A 19,158-nucleotide genomic window follows, 5' to 3' on the forward strand; every position below is an offset into this window, starting at 1 on the left:
GCTGGAGTTACTGCATCAAAAGCCACCACACACAGACGGGTCCTGGACATGGGCTTCAAATGTCGAATTCCTCTTGTCAAGCCGCTCCTGAACAACAAACAACGTCAGAAGCGTCTTACCTGGGCTAAAGAAAAAAGAACTGGTCTGTTGCTCAGTGGTCCAAAGTCCTCTTTTCTGATGAGAGCAAATTTTGCATCTCATTTGGAAACACAAGGTCCCAGAGTCTGGAGGAAGAATGGAGAGGCACACAATCCAAGATGCTTGAAGTCCAGTGTGAAGTTTCCACAGTCTGTGTTGGTTTGGGGAGCCATGTCATCGGCTGGTGTTGGTCCACTGTGCTTTATTAAGTCCAGAGTCAACGCAGCCATCTACCGGGACATTTTAGAGCACTTCATGCTTCCTTCAGCAGACAAGCTTTATGGAGATGCTGACTTCATTTTCCAGCAGGACTTGGCACCTGCCCACACTGCCAAAAGTACCAAAACCTGGTTCAATGACCATGGTATTACTGTGCTTGATTGGCCAGCAAACTCGCCTGACCTGAACCCCATAGAGAATCTATGGGGCATTGCCAAGAGAAAGATGAGAGACATGAGACCAAACAATCCAGAAGAGCTGAAGGCCGCTGTGGCAGTGCCACAGGCTGATAGCATCCATGCCACGCCGCATTGAGGCAGTAATTAATGTAAAAGGGTTCCAAACCAAGTACTGAGTACATATGCATGATTATACTTTTCAGAGGGCCGACATTTCTGTATTGAAAATCCTTTTTTTTTTATTGATTTCATGTAATATTCTAATTTTCTGAGATTCTGAATTTGGGGTTTTCATAAGCTGTAAGCCATAATCATCAAAATTATATCAAATAAAGGCTTGAAATATCTTACTTTGCTTGTAATGAGTCTATATAATATATTAGTTTCACCTTTTAAGTTGAATTACTGAAATTAATGAACTTTTGCACGATATTCTAATTTTTCGAATTTCACCTGTACACTTCAGCTTTAAGTTGCCTATTCAGTATGTAGTGCCCTTGGTAATTATTGAGCAATGTCCAGTAGATGGCGCACTCACATACCAATTAAGTGCTGTTCATTTTGCTACTGTAGTAACTATAGCTTTTTGGCAGAAACTATGGTTACCTATGACAATTTCTTGTAAGGGAAAGAGAAATGGCTGATGACTACAAACATGACTGATAATAAACTGCAAAACTGATAGTCCATTTGTGGGAAGGCAGCTGGACTTGAAATGAATATAAAAATGAAACACGCTCCATTTCTTTCCATCATAATTTTTCATGGTTCTCGTCCATCTCTTGTTTTTGTTGCTGAAAAGCAATTTCCTTTCTTTGAACTCTCATATTAATACATCATAAACTGTTTTATAATATTAATAACATGAAACCTGTTATTTTAAATGCAAAAAAAAAAAAAAAAAAAGATGATAGGGGTGATATTTATGTAATTTCTGGAGAGAATAAGCAACACAGCAGTGTGCACCAAAGTAAAATGTTATCTGGTAATCTTGTGCTTTTTAGTCTACTCCCATAGGAAAGACAAAATACACAGGAGATCTTGAATATTTCAGTTGTTTCTTCTGAGATTAAATGGAAAGCAAATGTAGACTTTTGCTTAAAGGGACAGTTCACGTAAAAAAAAAAAAAAAAAAACGTACGTTGTTCCTGCATGACTTTCTTTCTTATGTAGAACACAAAAGTAGACGTTAGGCAAAATGTTAGGGACTTATAGCATCAGTCACTATTAATTGTCATTTCAACTTTACATTCAGTCATACACAGTATCAGTTTGTCAGTTCCCTGGGAATTAAACTCATGATTTTGCTGTTGCTTGTGCCATGCTCTACCAATTTGATCTACAGACCCCTTCAGCAATAACATTTTCCACTGCGGTAAGTTTCATAAAACCGCTTACAGAAAAGGTGCTTTCTTACGCCATTAATCTTCATCCAGCTCTATGGCAAATGGATTTGGTTTTAAAATGGTTAAAAGGCCAACAAACAGCCACTCCAAAGCCACATGTTGACAGTAAATTGAAGAGTAAGAGAGCATGTGTGTGTGTTTTCTCGCACCCTTTTTTGTCAATACGCAATTATCCTCCCTGTTGCACTTCCTGAAAATAGCAATGGGAAGCATTGTCTCCTAATTGCAGCTAACACTAGTCACATGCCATATTGATCATACATTAGACAGTTGTTGCAGAAAGGGAGGTTGTGTGGAGCCATGGAGTGGATTAATGGTTGTCCATTCCACTCTTAAAATACCAACAAAATGCTCCAATTAATGTGTCCTCACATAAGGGGTTTTCTGCAATGTTTATGCACCACTCTTCATTGTGGTGGTCACGTATGTCTTAAGTGCGCTTCCTGAAACTGAGAATATCTCAAATTGTGGTGGAGGGTGTCTTTGTTTAGCCTCTTCAGTTCTGCTTTCCAATGGATGCTTGTACATGCTTTCTGAACATGAAACAACCATTACATGGGTTTCATCACACTATCTTTGTCTTGTATTTTGTTTAAAAATACAGCCAATCAAAATGCCAAGCACTTTCCACAAATAGGTAATTTGGTGTCACATTACTTTTAAAAAGCATTAGAGAAACAAACCCCAGTGGGGTTTTTTTCTTCTCGTAAATTAACCAAACATAAAGGTAATCTTAAACACATCAAATGTCTGTATGCCCCCAGTGGGTAAGCAACCAGACTGAGCCTTACTACAGCGGGGAGAACCATCGAGTCAAAATGTAAAATGTTTATACGTGAGACACGTTTGAAAAATCACCGTCATGAGGTGCAAAGGGACACTTTTGTCACAATTGTTCAGTAGTGTTTAGAAAGTCAAGTCAACCTTTATTTATAGAGCACATTTAAGAACAACAGAAGTTGACCCAAAGTGCTTTACAGATTAAACAAACAAATAAATCAATAAATAAGGACAGAGTGATATAAAAACAGATTGATATAAAGTTAAATATAAAATAAATAAAAACCTTTAAAAACAGCATCATGTATTTATACATTTAAAACTTTTCAAAGATCTATTCAAAAGCTACAGAATAAATATGTTTGTAAAAAATATAAAAAAATGCTAATGATGAAGCTGACCTCACATGGAAAGGGAGACTGTTCCATAGACTAGGACCTATCACATTAAAAGCACAGTCATCCTTTGATCTATAGCGGCAACGAGGAACCCTCAATAGAATTCGATCAGAAGACCTGAGTGCTCTGGTGGGGGAGTAAGGGAGGAGAAGGTCACTAATATATTGTGCCACGTGACCAGATAGTGCCTTGTAGATATAAATCAGAATTTTTAAATCAACCCTGAATTACAAAGATGTTAAAACAAAGGTAATGTGATCCCTCTTTCTTGACCCTACTAAAAGCCTAGCTAGGGCAGCGCGATATGGCCAAAATTGTTATCGCAATAAACTTTTTCATATTGTTCGATATCGATATTTATCACGATTTACATTTACACATTGCACTTACTTTTTTTATTTCAAAGTTGACGGAAGAAAATAAGAACAAATAAACAGCCAAAGCAGTGGGGTCTGCGGGATCTTTTACCAAAATATTACAATATTTTCTAGTTTATCAATTGAAAATAAATGTTAAAAGATCATCCGTTTGTTCTGAAGCATAGTGACAGCAGTCAGCATTATACTAATATTTTTGATATTTCTAAATCCCCCATATTGGATACCCAAGTATGGGGCATAGAAGCCCTGACTGTGGAATGATGCTGAATGTGGGTTCAGGAGTGTCCCGAGAGAAAATTTAGAAAACATTTTTTTTTTTTATTTAAAAACATTTGTATATTTTCATTAAAGTGAGAGACTAGTCTACCAACTAGTAATTTTAGTCTTTCCTTATCCATTCCAGACATCTAATTAATTTTCACAAAATTAGAACAGAAATCGATTTGTTTATTATTAAAGGCTGGTAACATGCTGATTAATAAAGATACATTTAGGAGCGTTTTGGTCTAAAAGGTGCTTTGAAACCACGTTAACTCATGCGGCGCTTCGTGTCTACACACATGCAGGGAGGGAAAAGAGGCAAGGCGTGCGAAGCAGGACAGGGCAGAAATGATGCATGTTTGGTGCTAGAGAACAATATTCACGATTACAGTGCAGAAAGATCAAAGCTGTTGTCCTCATCACTGTTGTTCTGTCGCGCTCTTCACTTGCTCTTCACTGCAAAATTAAGATACCCAAGAAAAATGGGAAAAGATAGGACATTTTTATTTTATTTAATGTTTTATTGTGTTTTTCTGACAATTAAATTTTTTATTTTTTATTTTATTTATGTACAGAACAAACACTTGGTCCTAAACTAGGTAGTTCTATCTGTATGACCGTTTAATTTAGGCAACAATTTTAACCCTGTTACTCATTCTTTTTTAATTTGTTAATTTATTGATTTTTTTATTTTATAAATGTTTACTGTTATTTTAAATTTATTTTTGTTTATTTATTGATAGAAATCAATTCTGGTATAAAATGTTCTTAACGGGGTTAAAAAATATCTACTGCAAACCTCATTAAATTAGCAAAAAATAAAAAAGTCGATCAACATTTTCTGAAGATTAAGCATTTCCTTTCAGTGACTATTTCTTAAAAAGAAAATTACTTTGAGGCCTTGTTTAAGATGCCTTTTACACTTCCTAAACAGTGTAAAAGGGTTTTATCACACGTTTCCTTTTTTGTGTTGTTTTTGAAATACAGCCAGTCAAAATGCCATTTGGTAGCATGCATAACTACACCGTGAAGACAACGCAAATGTCTTTCCTTGAGTACATACAGATGTGCCTCTGGGAGGCTACTTGTTCCAGCTTCTGTAACAAATGAAGTAGCTGAGTGTGAAAATAGTTTTGATGAGTTTCTGTTTATGCTCATCTCAGTCTTTTTGAGCAGACAGATACTTTCAGAATGCTTTTACTGTCAGCCCATCTAACAGAGATGAAAATACAGATGCACATTTTGGTGTAAAAATGGAGTTGTCTCTGTTCAAGATTAAATTACACTGCAGGGCATTACAAAACATCAACATACATCAAATAGACCAGATGAAAAGATTTCAGTTTGCTATTCTGATGTACAAATATGCATATTAATATAAAGGTTTGGAATCCTTTTGGAGTCATTTTCCATGCACTGACAGGAAGAGTCTTTTCAAACAACTGAAAGCTCTTCCTATAAATCAGATTAAATAAGTCTCAGACACCATTTCCTTCCATTGGAATGAAAGTGAATGATGACTAAGGCTGTTATCCAGCCTAACATCTCCAAGTCGTGTGGTTTGCAACAAAATGAGTGAGTAAATAATGAAAGAATGTTCATTTTTGTCTGAACTATCCCTTTAACTCAAATCAAACATGAAATACCTGATCCTATTTACAATCACAACGATTGAGGGGTAGCAAGCAAAGGTCAAAGCCCCCCTGTACAGTAAGCAAGCCCCCTGCTGATGGATGGCGTTGTTAGTGAACTAGAGGTGGACAATCCAGCCACGCAGGTGAGCTTTTCTCTCCAGTGACCAATTATCCAGACTGCTCTGTCCAGACACCAGAATGGGACAGAATACCAGGGGCGGTCAGTAATTTAGATGCTATTTGGATCTCGTTGTCTTGCTTTCTGTCTGTTTCTAATGAAAATGAAACTGTATGTGCTGCGAGCTATAGACCTTACAGAGCTATAGACCTCACGTGCTAACAAACTTTACTAAATATTTTAGTAGCGTGACAGTAGCTCAGCTATTTCACAATAATGTAGCTTTTCCAGTAATGAGCGACATTTTCCAGCGAGTATTGCTGCAGCATCACTAAATGCTATATTTATCACAGAGTAATCAAATACGCTCACCTAAACCATCCTCTCTCTCTCTCTCTCTCTCTCTCTCTCTCTCTCTCTCTTGCAGTGCTATGAATCGGTTCTTTGGGAAAATTTATGTAAATATATGGGTCAAAATAATCGATTCCTTATATTTATTGTTGGAAACTCCAGTCCATGTCACTGAGTCGGTTTGTTCAGACGGCTCATGTATATGAACTCAGTAGCCAAATCACCCTGTAGCTCAAGTCTGGTTGACTACTGACCTGGATGGGAGACCTCAAGGGAAAACTAACTAAGGTAGCTGCTGGAAGAGGTATTAGGGAGGCCAGCAGGGGGTGATCACCCCATTGGCCCTTATTGATCATGGCCGTCAAATAATCCACATCCACATCCATTAATTGGCTCTATAACTCTACGCTATCCTCTCCACCAATAGCTGGAGTGTGGTGAGCTTCCTGATGCTCTAAGGCTGCTGTTGCAACATCCAGGTGGATGCTGCACACTGGTGGTGGTTGAGGAGGGTCCCCTGTTCATTGTGTAAAGAACTTTGAGTGTAGTGTCAGAAAAGCACTATATAAATGTGACGTTCATTCACTTGAGCTCTTCACAGCCTTAAAGGAATAGTTCACCCAAAAATGTTAATTCTCTCATCATTTACTCACCCTTATGTCATCTCAAACTCAAATGACTTTCTTTCTACCACAGAACACAAACTAAATGAATGGAGATATGATGTTTGTCCATACAATGCAAGACCAAATTTTCAAGCTCCAAAAAGTACATAAAGGCATCATAAAGGTAATCCATTAGATTCCAATGGTTTAATCAATGTATTCTGAAGTGATCTAATCGGTTTTGGGTGTGAACAGACCAAAATGTAACACCTTTTTACTTTGTCAAAATCTTGTCATTGCAGTTTCTAGACACCATCATGATTTCAAACTCAATTGCACTTCCTGGTGCATGGCGCATGTGCAGAGCACTAGGTGGCGCTTGGAAATGTACTCGAGCTTAAAATCATGATGGTCAAGAAGACTGCTGATGTCAAGATTTATCGAGAAAAATAGTTATATTTTGGTCTGTTCTCACCCAAAACTGGTAACATAGCTTCAGAAGACATTGATTAAACCACTAGAATTTTATGGATTACCTTTATGATGCCTTTATGTCCTTTCTGGTCACCATTGATTTGCATTGTGTGGAAAGACAGATATAATTTCATCAATATTTTAATTAAAGAATGAAAATTTTTGGGTGAACTATTCTTTCAAAGAGACTTTGCTGTCAATTATTTTTTGTAAAATTTTTATTACATGTTGACATTCGCAAAGACTTAACCCTAAATGTATGCTGTCTAAAAAACAGGAAGAAAAAAAGCTGCATGCATATCCAACAGCAGTGGCTCGCAGCCTCAAAACTCAAGCACTGGTCTTGTGGAAAACATGTTCAGGTCCGATGGATCCCAACGAAGTGCAGTGTTGTGCTGTGGCCCTGAAGCTATTCAAACAGAGCTGCATACATATCCATAAATTGCAGGCCTGCTGTTGAGACAAAGCCCGCAGATACGTGACAGGCAAGGAATCAGAGACCAAACGACCTTTGACACACTCAATGTGGTTTATTATTAATGAGAGCTTACCTTCAATTTTTAAACGTTTGTGATGTATAATATATGTAGGATCCAATTGCCACTTTAGAGTAAAATCACCTATCAGTGACAATTCATACCCTTGGGTTTGTTCTACTGAATTGGAGAATGTAGCGTGTTTAAACATGCCCCGGGGCTACACATGTTTTCACACACACACACACACACACACACACACACACACACACACACACACACACACACACACACACACACACACACACACACACACACACACACACACACACACACACACGTTGTGTTTCCATGTTTTATGGGGACTTTCCATAGACATAATGGTTTTTATACTGTACAAACTTTATATTCTATCCCCTAAACCTAACTCTACCCCTAAACCTAACCCTCACAGAAAACTTTCTGCATTTTTACATTTTCAAAAAACATAATTTAGTATGATTTATAAGCTGTTTTCCTCATGGGGACCGACAAAATGTCCCCACAAGGTCAAAAATTTCGGGTTTTACTATCCTTATGGGGACATTTGGTCCCCACAAAGTGATAAATACATGCTCACACACACACACACACACACACACACACACACACACACACACACACACACACACACACACACATGTTGTGTTTCCATGTTTTATGGGGACTTTCCATAGACATAATGGTTTTTATACTGTACAAACTTTATATTCTATCCCCTAAACCTAACTCTACCCCTAAACCTAACCCTCACAGAAAACTTTCTGCATTTTTACATTTTCAAAAAACATAATTTAGTATGATTTATAAGCTGTTTTCCTCATGGGGACCGACAAAATGTCCCCACAAGGTCAAAAATTTCGGGTTTTACTATCCTTATGGGGACATTTGGTCCCCACAAAGTGATAAATACACACTCACACACACACACACACACACACACACACACACTGGTCTACATGACCTATAGACTCTAACCCCTAATCCTAACCCTCACAAAAAACTTTCTGCATTTTTACATTTTCAAAAAATATAATTTAATATGTATTTTAAGCATTCAGAATTATAGGGACACTAGAAACGTCCACAAAAAAACATGTTCACTGATTTTGCTAATTGCTCATGTAGCTAATATATTTAATCCAAAGTGACATACACAATGACATAATGGTAATGAATCATCACTTGTGGGATATGAACGTACAATCTTTCAGTTAGCAGCCAAGATCTTGAACTAAGCTGTACTATCTATATTTCAACCAAGTGTACACTGCGTCGTTTGAAAGATATTTATCACACCCAGATGAATTAAAAAACTTGTGTGTAAAATATCCATAATTAATCACAATGGCACACTGGGCATTACCAGTGCCAAATCATGCACCTGGCAAATGTTTGACAAGCACACTCTCCTTAATTGGGCATCACTCAAGTGAAATTGCCTGAAAGATAATAGAGATATATTCTTCTTCTTTGATAGAGATGCAGCATTTAATATCTATTATGTTCTTTATTAAGTTTATTTATTGATTTGTTTGGGTGCATTTTACATTCATAAATGTAAGTGGTCAAAGATGAAACCACATTTTTTTTCACAGTTTAAAACAGATTTGGACCAATATTGGAAGGGCCGAAGGGAACCAAAGCAAGGAAAACTGTTCATTATGGAAAAGCTTTGAATCTCAACTCAATTTGATTTAGTTTGTTTTTCAAAATCTCTCATTATGACTTTCAATTTGACCATGTGGTATGGAAACCTGAGCATAAAAACCAAAGCAAAGTTGTCTAAAGTTGTTAATGTAGCAAGTAAAATTGTAGGTAAGACACAAAGGAATCTAAACTATATATATCCAAAGTAAAACAAAAAGCTTTGGCGATTATAGAGGATTTTACCCATCCTCTACACAGTCACTTTCAATTATTACCCTCAGGGAAGCATTTTAGGCAACCGTGGGCTAGTAAGAATGTGTAACAGATGTAATTTGTGTCAAATGCAGTCAGATTATTAAATGCGTAGCAGTATATGTGTGTAAATATGTGGGTAGGTATTTGAATATGCCTGCAGAGGGTACACTTTTAATGGATCATATATATTACTGTTTTTTTTCTATGCTGGTTTATGTGATGTGTTGGTGTTTTTATTGTGTATGGGGAAGCCGAAGACTAATTTCCACATTGTGGATAATAAAGTCACTGAACTGAATCTAATACTCTTATCTAATAAACAATTTGTTATGTTGCAGCCTTATGATAAAATGCTTTAGATAAAAAAAAAAATGTCACATAAATCTACACCCCATACCCCATAATGACAAAGCAAAAACTGATCTTTTATAACTTTTAAAATGTATTGCAAAGAAATAAATGAAATATCACATTGACATAAGTATTCAGACCCTTTGCTATGACACTTGAAATTTAGCTCAGGTGCATCCCATTTCTCTGGATCATCTTTGAGATGTATCTACACTTTCACTGGAGTCCACCTGTGGCAAATTCAATTAATTGGACATGATTTGGAAAGGCACACGCCTGTTTATATAAGGTCTCACAGCTGAAAATGCATATCAGAGCAAACACCAAGCCATGAGGTCAAAGGAACTGACTGCAGAGCTCAGAGACAGGATTGTCGAGGCACAGATCTGCAAAAAAATTTGGCTACACTGAAGGTTCCCAAAAGCACAGTGACCTCCATAATTCTTAAATGGAAGAAGTTTGGAACAACCAGGACTCGTCCTAGAGCTGTCCGCCCAGCCAAACTGCTCAATCGGTGGACAAGGGCCTCTGTAAGAGAGGTGACCAAGAACCCGATGGGTCACTCTGGTTGATCTCCAGAGATAAAGTGTGGAGATGGGATAAACTTGCGGGAGGAAAACCATCACTGCAACACTCCACCGATCTGGGCTTTATGGCAGAGTGGCCAGATGGAAGCCTCCCCTCAGTGTAAGACACATAAAAAAGCACAGAAAGGACTCTGACTGTGAGAAACAAGGTCTGCTGAAACGAAGAATGAAATGTTTGGCCTCAGTTCCAAGCGTCATGTCTGGAGGAAACCAGGCACCGCTCATCACCTGCGCAATACCATCCCAACGGTGAAGCATGGTGGTGGTAGCATCATGCTGTGGGGGTGTTTTTCAGTGGCAGGGACTGGGGGCTGGTCAGGGTTGAAGGAAAGCTGAACGCAGCAAAATACAGTGACATCCTTAATGAAGACCTGGTCCAGAGCACTCAGGACCTGAGACTTGGCCAAAGGTTCACCTTCCCTATGACCCTAAACACACAGCCATGACAACGCAAGAGTGGCTTAGGGACAACTCTGTGAATGTCCTTGAGTATCCCAGCCGGAGCCCGGACTTGAACCCAACCAAACATCTCTGGAGAGAAGAAAATGGCTGTCCACTGACTTTCCCCATTCAACCTGACAGAGATTGAGGGGATGTGCAGAGAAGAATGGCAGAAAATACCCAAATCCAGGTATGCAAAACTTGTCGCATCATACCCAAAAAGACTTGAGGCTATAATCGCTTCCAAAGGTGCTTCAACTGAGTACTGAGTTAAGAGTCTGAATACTTAAGTCAATGTGATATTTAATTTTTTTCTTTTTAATAAATTTGCTATCTGTCCGCCTGTCTGTCCATCTGTTTTTTTTTTTTCTGTAGAATGTCCCTGTTTAATTATTAATGTATACATTTATATTTGAATTTATAATAAAGAAATATACAAAACTGAAGTAAAACAGCGTGCATCGTTTATTATAATAATGTGTAATATTTTTTATTGTATAATTTAGTTATTATCTTGAGTATTGTAAGTTGTTTATTGGCTGCAGTTCCATATTTCACCAGTAGGCGTCACTAAATCTCTCGAAAACACACACGCAGTTCCCATCGCTTTGCAGGGGGCGGAGCTTTTGTGGAGTAAAGTATCAGCTGGGGGAGACTGAAGAAACATTCTCTCGCGTCTCTGTGCACGACGGTTGCGCTGTACAGCATCTGTCAACTCCACGGACCAACTCATTAAAGCGCACAAAGAGGGAGAACACACCTGCTACAGATGCGAGAGACCACAACACACTTTATAGCCATGCAATAAATGAGGAACGGTGTCTCCATCCAATCTACACGGGCATCACTGGTCAATTCGATCGGGAGGTGAGGCTGGATATGATGAAAGGAATGGCAACTGTACAGTATTATTGCGTGGAGGCTGTTATATCATGTGCGCGCGCTGATGGCACATTGGCATATGCGTCACTGCCTATGCTAATGCGTTTCGTAAAGGTGCGTTCGTGTGGCATCATCATCCTCTCGTGTTCTCTGTTGGATTGGAGATATAAACTCTCTGGATTTAATAACAGCTGGTGTACTGATGGATTTGGTCATGGGCTGGTCGCTTGAACCCTTTTGTCCTGGATACTCCAAATACCTGTGATGCGTAAAGCCATTTGGCATCAATATTTAGGGGTTCCCCAACCTGAACCCTGGATATCTACCTGCCTGTGGAGTTTAGCTCCAGTCCTGATCTAACACACCTGCGTGTCATGTAATATTTTCTTACCTAAATTGTATTTTTTGGGGATCAATGGCGCATTTGTTGTGCAGTTCAGAAGGTTTGGTGACCTTTTGAGGTGTGTTTGATTAGAGTTTGACTAAACTCTGCAGACAGCTAGATCTTAAAAAGCATGGATTGAGAAGTCTAAAATGGAAAGGTTTGTGCATGAGCTGTTCACATGGATGGTGTTTTAATACCCTTGATGGTGTTTAATATTTTCACGCTTCTCTCTAGTGATCTGTCTACCATTGACTGCATGTTTTGACATAATAGAAACATCTGTATGCTCATTGTCGAAAAATGCTGACTAGTTAGGCAGCTAACTCTGTTTGGTGACACACAGCACCTTTAAAGATGTGTTTGATTATAGTTGGTACTAAACTGTGCTGGTAGATCTAGAAAAGTATGGATTTAGAAGATATGATTAAGAGGTTTGTGCATGGCTTTTAATATTTCATGTTGTTTGGTAGTGCAGCAGTTGTTTGGTAGTGCAGGAATGACTGCAAACATGCAGTCATTCCTAGACTGCATGTTTTGGCATCATAGGTGCATTTGAACACACTGCAAAAAATATACTGTCTAGAAAGGCAGCTCACTAGATTTGGAGCTAGATCAGTTGTGTTTGATTAGAGTTGGGGTTGTCAACCTGTGACCCCTGGTAAAAAAAAAAGCAACATTTTCTTTCACACTGTATAGTAACTTTTCTTAGTCATTAATAACTTTTAAAGGTCAGTAACTTTAACAAGCATATTACTGTACATTGTGCAGAACCATTGTTGACCTAGTTTCCCAATTAACTACCTTTCACATCCTCAGCCATGTCCAGGGTTCATCACTCCACTGTATTGGTTGGCAGATAGAGATATGTTTCTTGGTGGTTTTATTCTCTATATTGTAGAATCAACCAAAGATGATATAAGAGCTTGTTTCTCTTGTCTCTAAAGCTATAGAACATATAAACCACATTTTTTTTAATCGTGCAAACATATGCTTACATATCAGTCCTTTAACGGACCCCCGATTGAAAACTTTGGGATTAGAGTTAAAACTTTACTCTGCAGGAAGGTCGATCTTCAGAAGAGAAATTGATTGAGAGTCCCCCCATGTACTTATTGATGGTACAATATCATAAAGAAGGCTGTTACAGTAGGTGGCTTGTGAGAGCGACTGTTTTGAACCTGTTGGCTGTATGCATGGTGAAGCATACAGAAGTTATTGCTGTCTGAATATTTAGCAGTATGTAAACAATTGCGTTCTGAATTTACCGTAGCGTCTTACAAAATACAGTAAAGTGGGGCCGAAAATTCTACGTAAAACCACATAAAAAATTTGCGATTTTTGACATTTAAACTAAAACTAGTTTAAAATAGAACATTTTAGGAATAAGGAATGTAAAACAAAATGTAAAACTTTAGAAATGGAAAGCAAAAGCTATAATGTGAAATAAAAAAAGGAATATTTGGGAACACTTTTACAATAAGGTTCTATTTATTGACATTAGTTAATTCAGTAATTCAACTAACAAAGAACACATTATTTTTTTTTACAGCATTTATTAATCTCTGTTCATGTTAACTTCTAAATATATTATTGCTCATTTGTTATTTCAGGTATTTTCCGAAATCTAATTTAAAGCATCATTGGCACGCTCCCGACGCAAAGGCTTTTCCATAGATATCTTAATTATGCTGCCTCCTAAAATATCTCGTTTTGGTCAAATTCTAAGGTATGTATCCTTCCCCGGAGGAAGTAAATAAATCCAAGATGGCTGACAAAGCGAGAGAAATATTAATTATAAATATACTTTTTATCCATTAAATAAAAATGTGTTTGATATGATATATAAAACTGACTATTTTACCCAAAATGGGTGTGCGCATTAGAGCATTCCGTCATTACTCTCGCGTCACCTTTATGGAAATCAGTTGCAAGTCGAGTCTCCCATGAGCTGTGCATGGGGAGTGCTATTTGAATGACACAAGGAGTGTTTCGAATTTGTCTCTTATGAAGCGCCATTTCAGTTAGGATGCTGCCTTAGAAGACAGCAGCCTATGTAGACAGGATACAGCAAGGCAGCTCACTAAGTTTGGAACAGACCCTTCATGTTAGTTTTTAATGCATTAACTTATGTTATTACACGGGTCTCTGGAATACTCGATTCTGATTGATCAATGGCGCCATCTAGTGCTCTGATATTTCTGAATAACATCCGTACATCCGGGGAGTAAGACATATCTCAGCGGTCTTCCGTGTATTGCGAGTAATCTTTCCTACTTCTCTGTCAATCTGACCTCTACAAATAAACGTCTAAAATAATTTCAACTCCGTGACAAGGAAAAGGACGTGGCCGGGCTGTGATGGAGCATGGCCAGAGCTGAAGCGGCTGATCAGCTGGAGATGCCGGTTCGAGAGGGAGAGAGATGCACGCGACCGCTTTGCATGTCTGTCTGTTTATGTTTGTTTAAGTTCATTGTTCAAGTTAAATTCTGCATTATAATTTTGTTGACTGTTCAGCCAGTTCCTGCCTCCTCCTTGCCCATCCTTTACCTGTTACAAACTTATATCAATGCTTCATGTCTGTTTATTTGGCAAGTCGTCTTGTAATAAGCTAGATAATTGTTCATGTTAAAAAAATGTATGTTGAAATCAACCAACAATAATATGCTCTGTAATCGGATTGCTCATTGTTGGTGCATGCTAACTAATGCTAACATACAACCTTATTGTAAAAATGTTACCAAGATTTTGCTCTATTTCTAAGCCACTAAATGAGTAAATTTGTGACACTGACCATGGTAACTCTGTTGTACAAAAGGTCAGATTACCTTGCTTCCATTAAAGTGCACTAGATTCCCTTTGGAATATTCTCAAATCATGCTGGATAAAATGTAGGGATGTGCTGAATGACTCATTTCATGGACGTTTAAATGGAAAATTTGAATTTGACTAGTCTAAAAAGAAAACAACCTTCAGAAAATAATAATAAATAAAAAAGTGTTTATGTGACTCGTTTAAAATACTTAATCTATTCCAAATCTGAAGTTAAATTCCACTGAAAAGGGGCATTTATCTGCGACGTGCTCGCCTTGCATTATGATCAATGTACATTAAATATAGAACATGACACACATTCGCTGAATCAACATAAGTGAATATTGAACTGGCATATTTATTGAAAACAACTGAATGAATAGTGCAGGACCAATAGAACAACCCAGCCTGTTCTAAACTGAATTCGCCAAGTAAAAGTTCCTTAACATACTAAACCAGTCAGGACATTGTTGACAATAATTAACAGGTAGGCTAAGCCAAATCTATGAGAGAAAACATTTGCTGAAAAGTTGTGCAGTCGTGCATTAGCCATTGATCTAATATGACGGCTGTTCTGTAGAGAAAACGTTAACCAATAACAGTTACGATGTAAAAAAAAATTAATACAAATTAGCCATAGGATAGAAAAAAATAGAAAATAGTCATTTTCTAGGCTACTTACTCAAAAGCATACATTTACGATGTCGACATGGTCTAGTGAATGATGGGACTTCACCTGAGGCGGTTAACCAGCGCTTGAAAAAGCATACACAGCGGAAAAATAACATACAAGCATGCACAGATTTAAAGAAGACTAAAATGTGAAATCCATAGGAACTTTCAAACATTTGGAAATCCGATTCACGCACCACCACAGAAGTGATTCCATTTCATTTCCCACCGTGAGATGGAGAAGGAAGAAGCACGTGCAGCCTGAGGTGAAGTGAAACTTTGTATCGGGTCCAGATATCCTCTTTTTAAAAAAATCTTCAAATATGTAACATTAATATGACAGTAATTTAAGTGCAGCCTCTGTAAAAATATAAAGCCAAACATAAATGTGTAAAAATGTTGACTAGTAATTCCAGTGTTGACTAGCAACATCAGAACCATTTCGTCGACTAGTCTCACACATCCCTTATAAAATGAGTATCAGGTTTTTTTTTCAAATTTGTAAAGTTCATGCCAGCTTGAGTGCATGCTTGAGTCATACCATCTATTCAGAAATTCAAAAATTATGTGAATTCATGTTCATTTTACTCTAGTTGTTATGATGATTATTTAATTTGTAATGCAAAATGTTGTATTCATTTAGAAAAATTCAAAATGGCACCATATTCCTTACTGATCTCAGACATTTGGACCCCAATGTAAAAGGCAACATATGTGAATGTGATACAGAAATATAACTCTTCGCAACTATAATTATTTCCTAAAGTGATTGAATTGTGCCAGTTTTAGTGTAATCTCTAGATAAACTGTCTGGCAATATAAACATACTTCACACGTCACTACCCACATCTTGCTCGACTCTCATTTCACCCCGTACCGTCAGTATAATTTATGTAGTGTCATGCATGGGCTGTCTTGCAGATGCAGAAGTGCAGTCGCAGTAGCCGTAGGTCTCAGTGGAGCAGCATTGCTGTCATGTTCGCAGACACAGACATTGATAACATTGGCAAATGTATCAGGTAGCAGCTTGGAACATGCCCCAGATTAAAGGCTTACAGTTTGGATGTACAGCAACTGAGCTGTGGATCTTGGCAAACAAGAGCGAGTGCTCTTAGCACGCACACGCTCATCAAACGTTTTGACACTTCCACTAGCACGAGTATGATTGGAGAAATATGGGTGACTCTAGATAACAGGGGACAGTTCACCAGAAAATGACAACTCTGTTATTATTTACTCATTCTCATGTTGTTCCAAACCTGTATGACTTGCTTTCTACTGTTGAACACAAACTTGCTGTTGAACACAAACTCATGTAATATGGGTTTGGAGCAACATGAGGTTAACTATTGTTGTATTATTCCTATTTTGTAAGTCGCTTTGGATAAAAGCGTCAACCAATATAATAAATGTCAATATAAGTAAATGATGGCAATTTTTGTTTTTGGGTGATTTATCCCTTTAAATGTGCAGTATGTAAGATTCAGAAATTCTTGTTATTAATGACACCTGTGGCCGTTAAGTGAACTGCAGCTCGCGCTCGTGCACACTCCATAGGGACATGAGCATCGATCAGAACAATGACGTAACGTACAAAGACGCTAAATGCGGTCCACCGGCATCATGCTGACAGATGAGGTAGCATAATTAAAATTACATTTATGATAGTTCTACCACAAACTTTGAGACTAAACTAAAACTACTTATTAGCTAACATAGCATACTGATACACACATACAGCTACATGCTACCGAACTATACCAGACAGTTTACTGTTGCACTATTGTATGTTTTGTATGTCATATGTTGTACTACAAATAAGAAACCAGCATATTTGCTTAAATTTATCCTGTATACATGAATCTTAGTATAAAGAGAAGATCGTTGAAATTATTTGAAAGTTACGAAGCAAGGTATCTTGCAAGATCAAGTTAGCTAAATTACACTGATCAATTCTTATGACACTATATTTCACATGCTTTGCAGTTATGTAAGCTTACCAGTCCAATAAGACAAATGCCAATTCGTGGTTGGTTTTGATCCCCAAAACCAAACAAAGATCCCTCCAGGAATCATATGCCCTGCTGATGTTCACTCTAGTTTTCACTCGACCACGATCATGATCCCGCTTAGCTAGACTGGATTCAGTAGATAAAGTTTTTTTTTTTTTTTTTTTTTGGCTTACTCAATGTTTGTGTAGGAGTCGGTGTTGTGCTGGGAGCCGTCCTTTTACTGGATTCCATCTCTAAGATGATGTTACCTAGTGTTGCAGTTTGTTGTTGCTGTTTAACAGTGGAAGAGATGCTACTATCTGAGGCAAGACGCTCGGGAGTGCACACATCAGATCCTTTGGATTTTCCCGGCAAAATCGGCCCGCTTGAAAATTAGTCTACAGGCTTTAATAGGCAACCTAGGAAGACTGGGAAGAGCACATTTAAGTTGCGTTACAAGCCTTTCACACATTGGCAAATAAAAGGTGAATGTTACATGAAAATGGTTACATACTGCACCTGTACATAGATTCAAGGTTGGATTGTTCATTTTATTTTGCTCTTTGCATGTGTGGTGTTGTGGGTGTGTTATGGAACTGATTGTGTTGGTTCGTCCTTCTTAGCTTAAAATCGATAGGTTTTGAAAGGAAATACACAAGGAAGAACAAAGAATAAGATTTATTTTGTGAGGCATTCAGTGGAGTACTAGAGCAGGGATACATTTCTGCAGCTTTCCTACAGCAATAGTTCTTCCAAAAATGAAGATCATTTACTAGTGGTGCAATGGTCAGAACATTTGAGGCCAATACTGAGCACTGATTATTTGTTTTTAACACCAAGATCGGCCGATAATGATTTTTTCTTAAAGTGCCTTTTGCCGACACGGTTAGATGCTGCAGTTATAAATGTTAAATCGACTGCACTTATATAGTGCCTTTTTTTTTACTTTAGCTGTTACCAAAGTGCTTTACACTTTGTCCAATTCACCCATTCATACACACACACACACACACACACACACACACACACACACATACACCAATGACGGCTTATGAACTAATAGGAAATAACAATGAACAATTGTATTTTTATTAACTAACATTATGATTAATGAATGATGTAAAAATATTGTTCATTGTTTGTTCATGATACCTAATGCATTAATTAATGTTAATGAATGGAACCTTTTTATAAAGTTACAAAATTACATGAATTGTGAATTGCTAACATTTATTTGTTTTGAATATGTATTTGAATATTTGTTATGAATAGTTCTGTTGTCAATATCAAAAAGTCATTGTGCAATACTGGCAACCCTAAAGAGCATCACACACACAGCAGAGATACTTTCAAAAATAAGAAAAATATATCCATTACAAGCTCTAAAACTGCTCCAGTGAGAAATCATTTATATCTATGATTTGTTTAATTCGTTTTTATACCCGTTAACAGCCTCTTTAGCCTCTTCTTCTCACTGTGCAGTGAGTCAGAATTACTACCATATTGACTCTTGAAAATGGACAACTTAATATTCAAAAACATGTCATTCTTAAAACAAAACTGCATATTCATGTGATTTACATAATGTCTAAAAGTTTAAATTCTTGAATGCTTAGAATTGCCAAAAACTCACCCTCCAAAGGCCACTCTGTCATGCTTCCAGGGCTGAGCAAGT

General features: G+C 37.6%; 1 protein-coding gene across 3 annotated transcripts in view; it reads left to right on the forward strand.

Annotated features, from left to right (window-relative positions):
• Positions 1–11,427: 11,427 nt before the first annotated feature.
• Positions 11,428–19,158, forward strand: part of LOC127621959 (kelch-like protein 29) — a 327,531-nt gene continuing 319,800 nt past the window's right edge. For 2 of the 3 annotated variants that reach the window (XM_052095795.1, XM_052095797.1), the window contains exon 1: positions 11,428–11,609. The gene's annotated coding sequence lies outside the window, so the exon portion shown is untranslated. Of the gene's footprint in view, positions 11,610–12,029; positions 12,167–19,158 lie in introns of those variants that run through there. The other variant, XM_052095796.1, reaches the window with a different exon arrangement.

The sequence above is a fragment of the Xyrauchen texanus genome, chromosome 28, assembly GCF_025860055.1.
Source record: "Xyrauchen texanus isolate HMW12.3.18 chromosome 28, RBS_HiC_50CHRs, whole genome shotgun sequence".
Classification (NCBI taxonomy): domain Eukaryota; kingdom Metazoa; phylum Chordata; class Actinopteri; order Cypriniformes; family Catostomidae; genus Xyrauchen; species Xyrauchen texanus.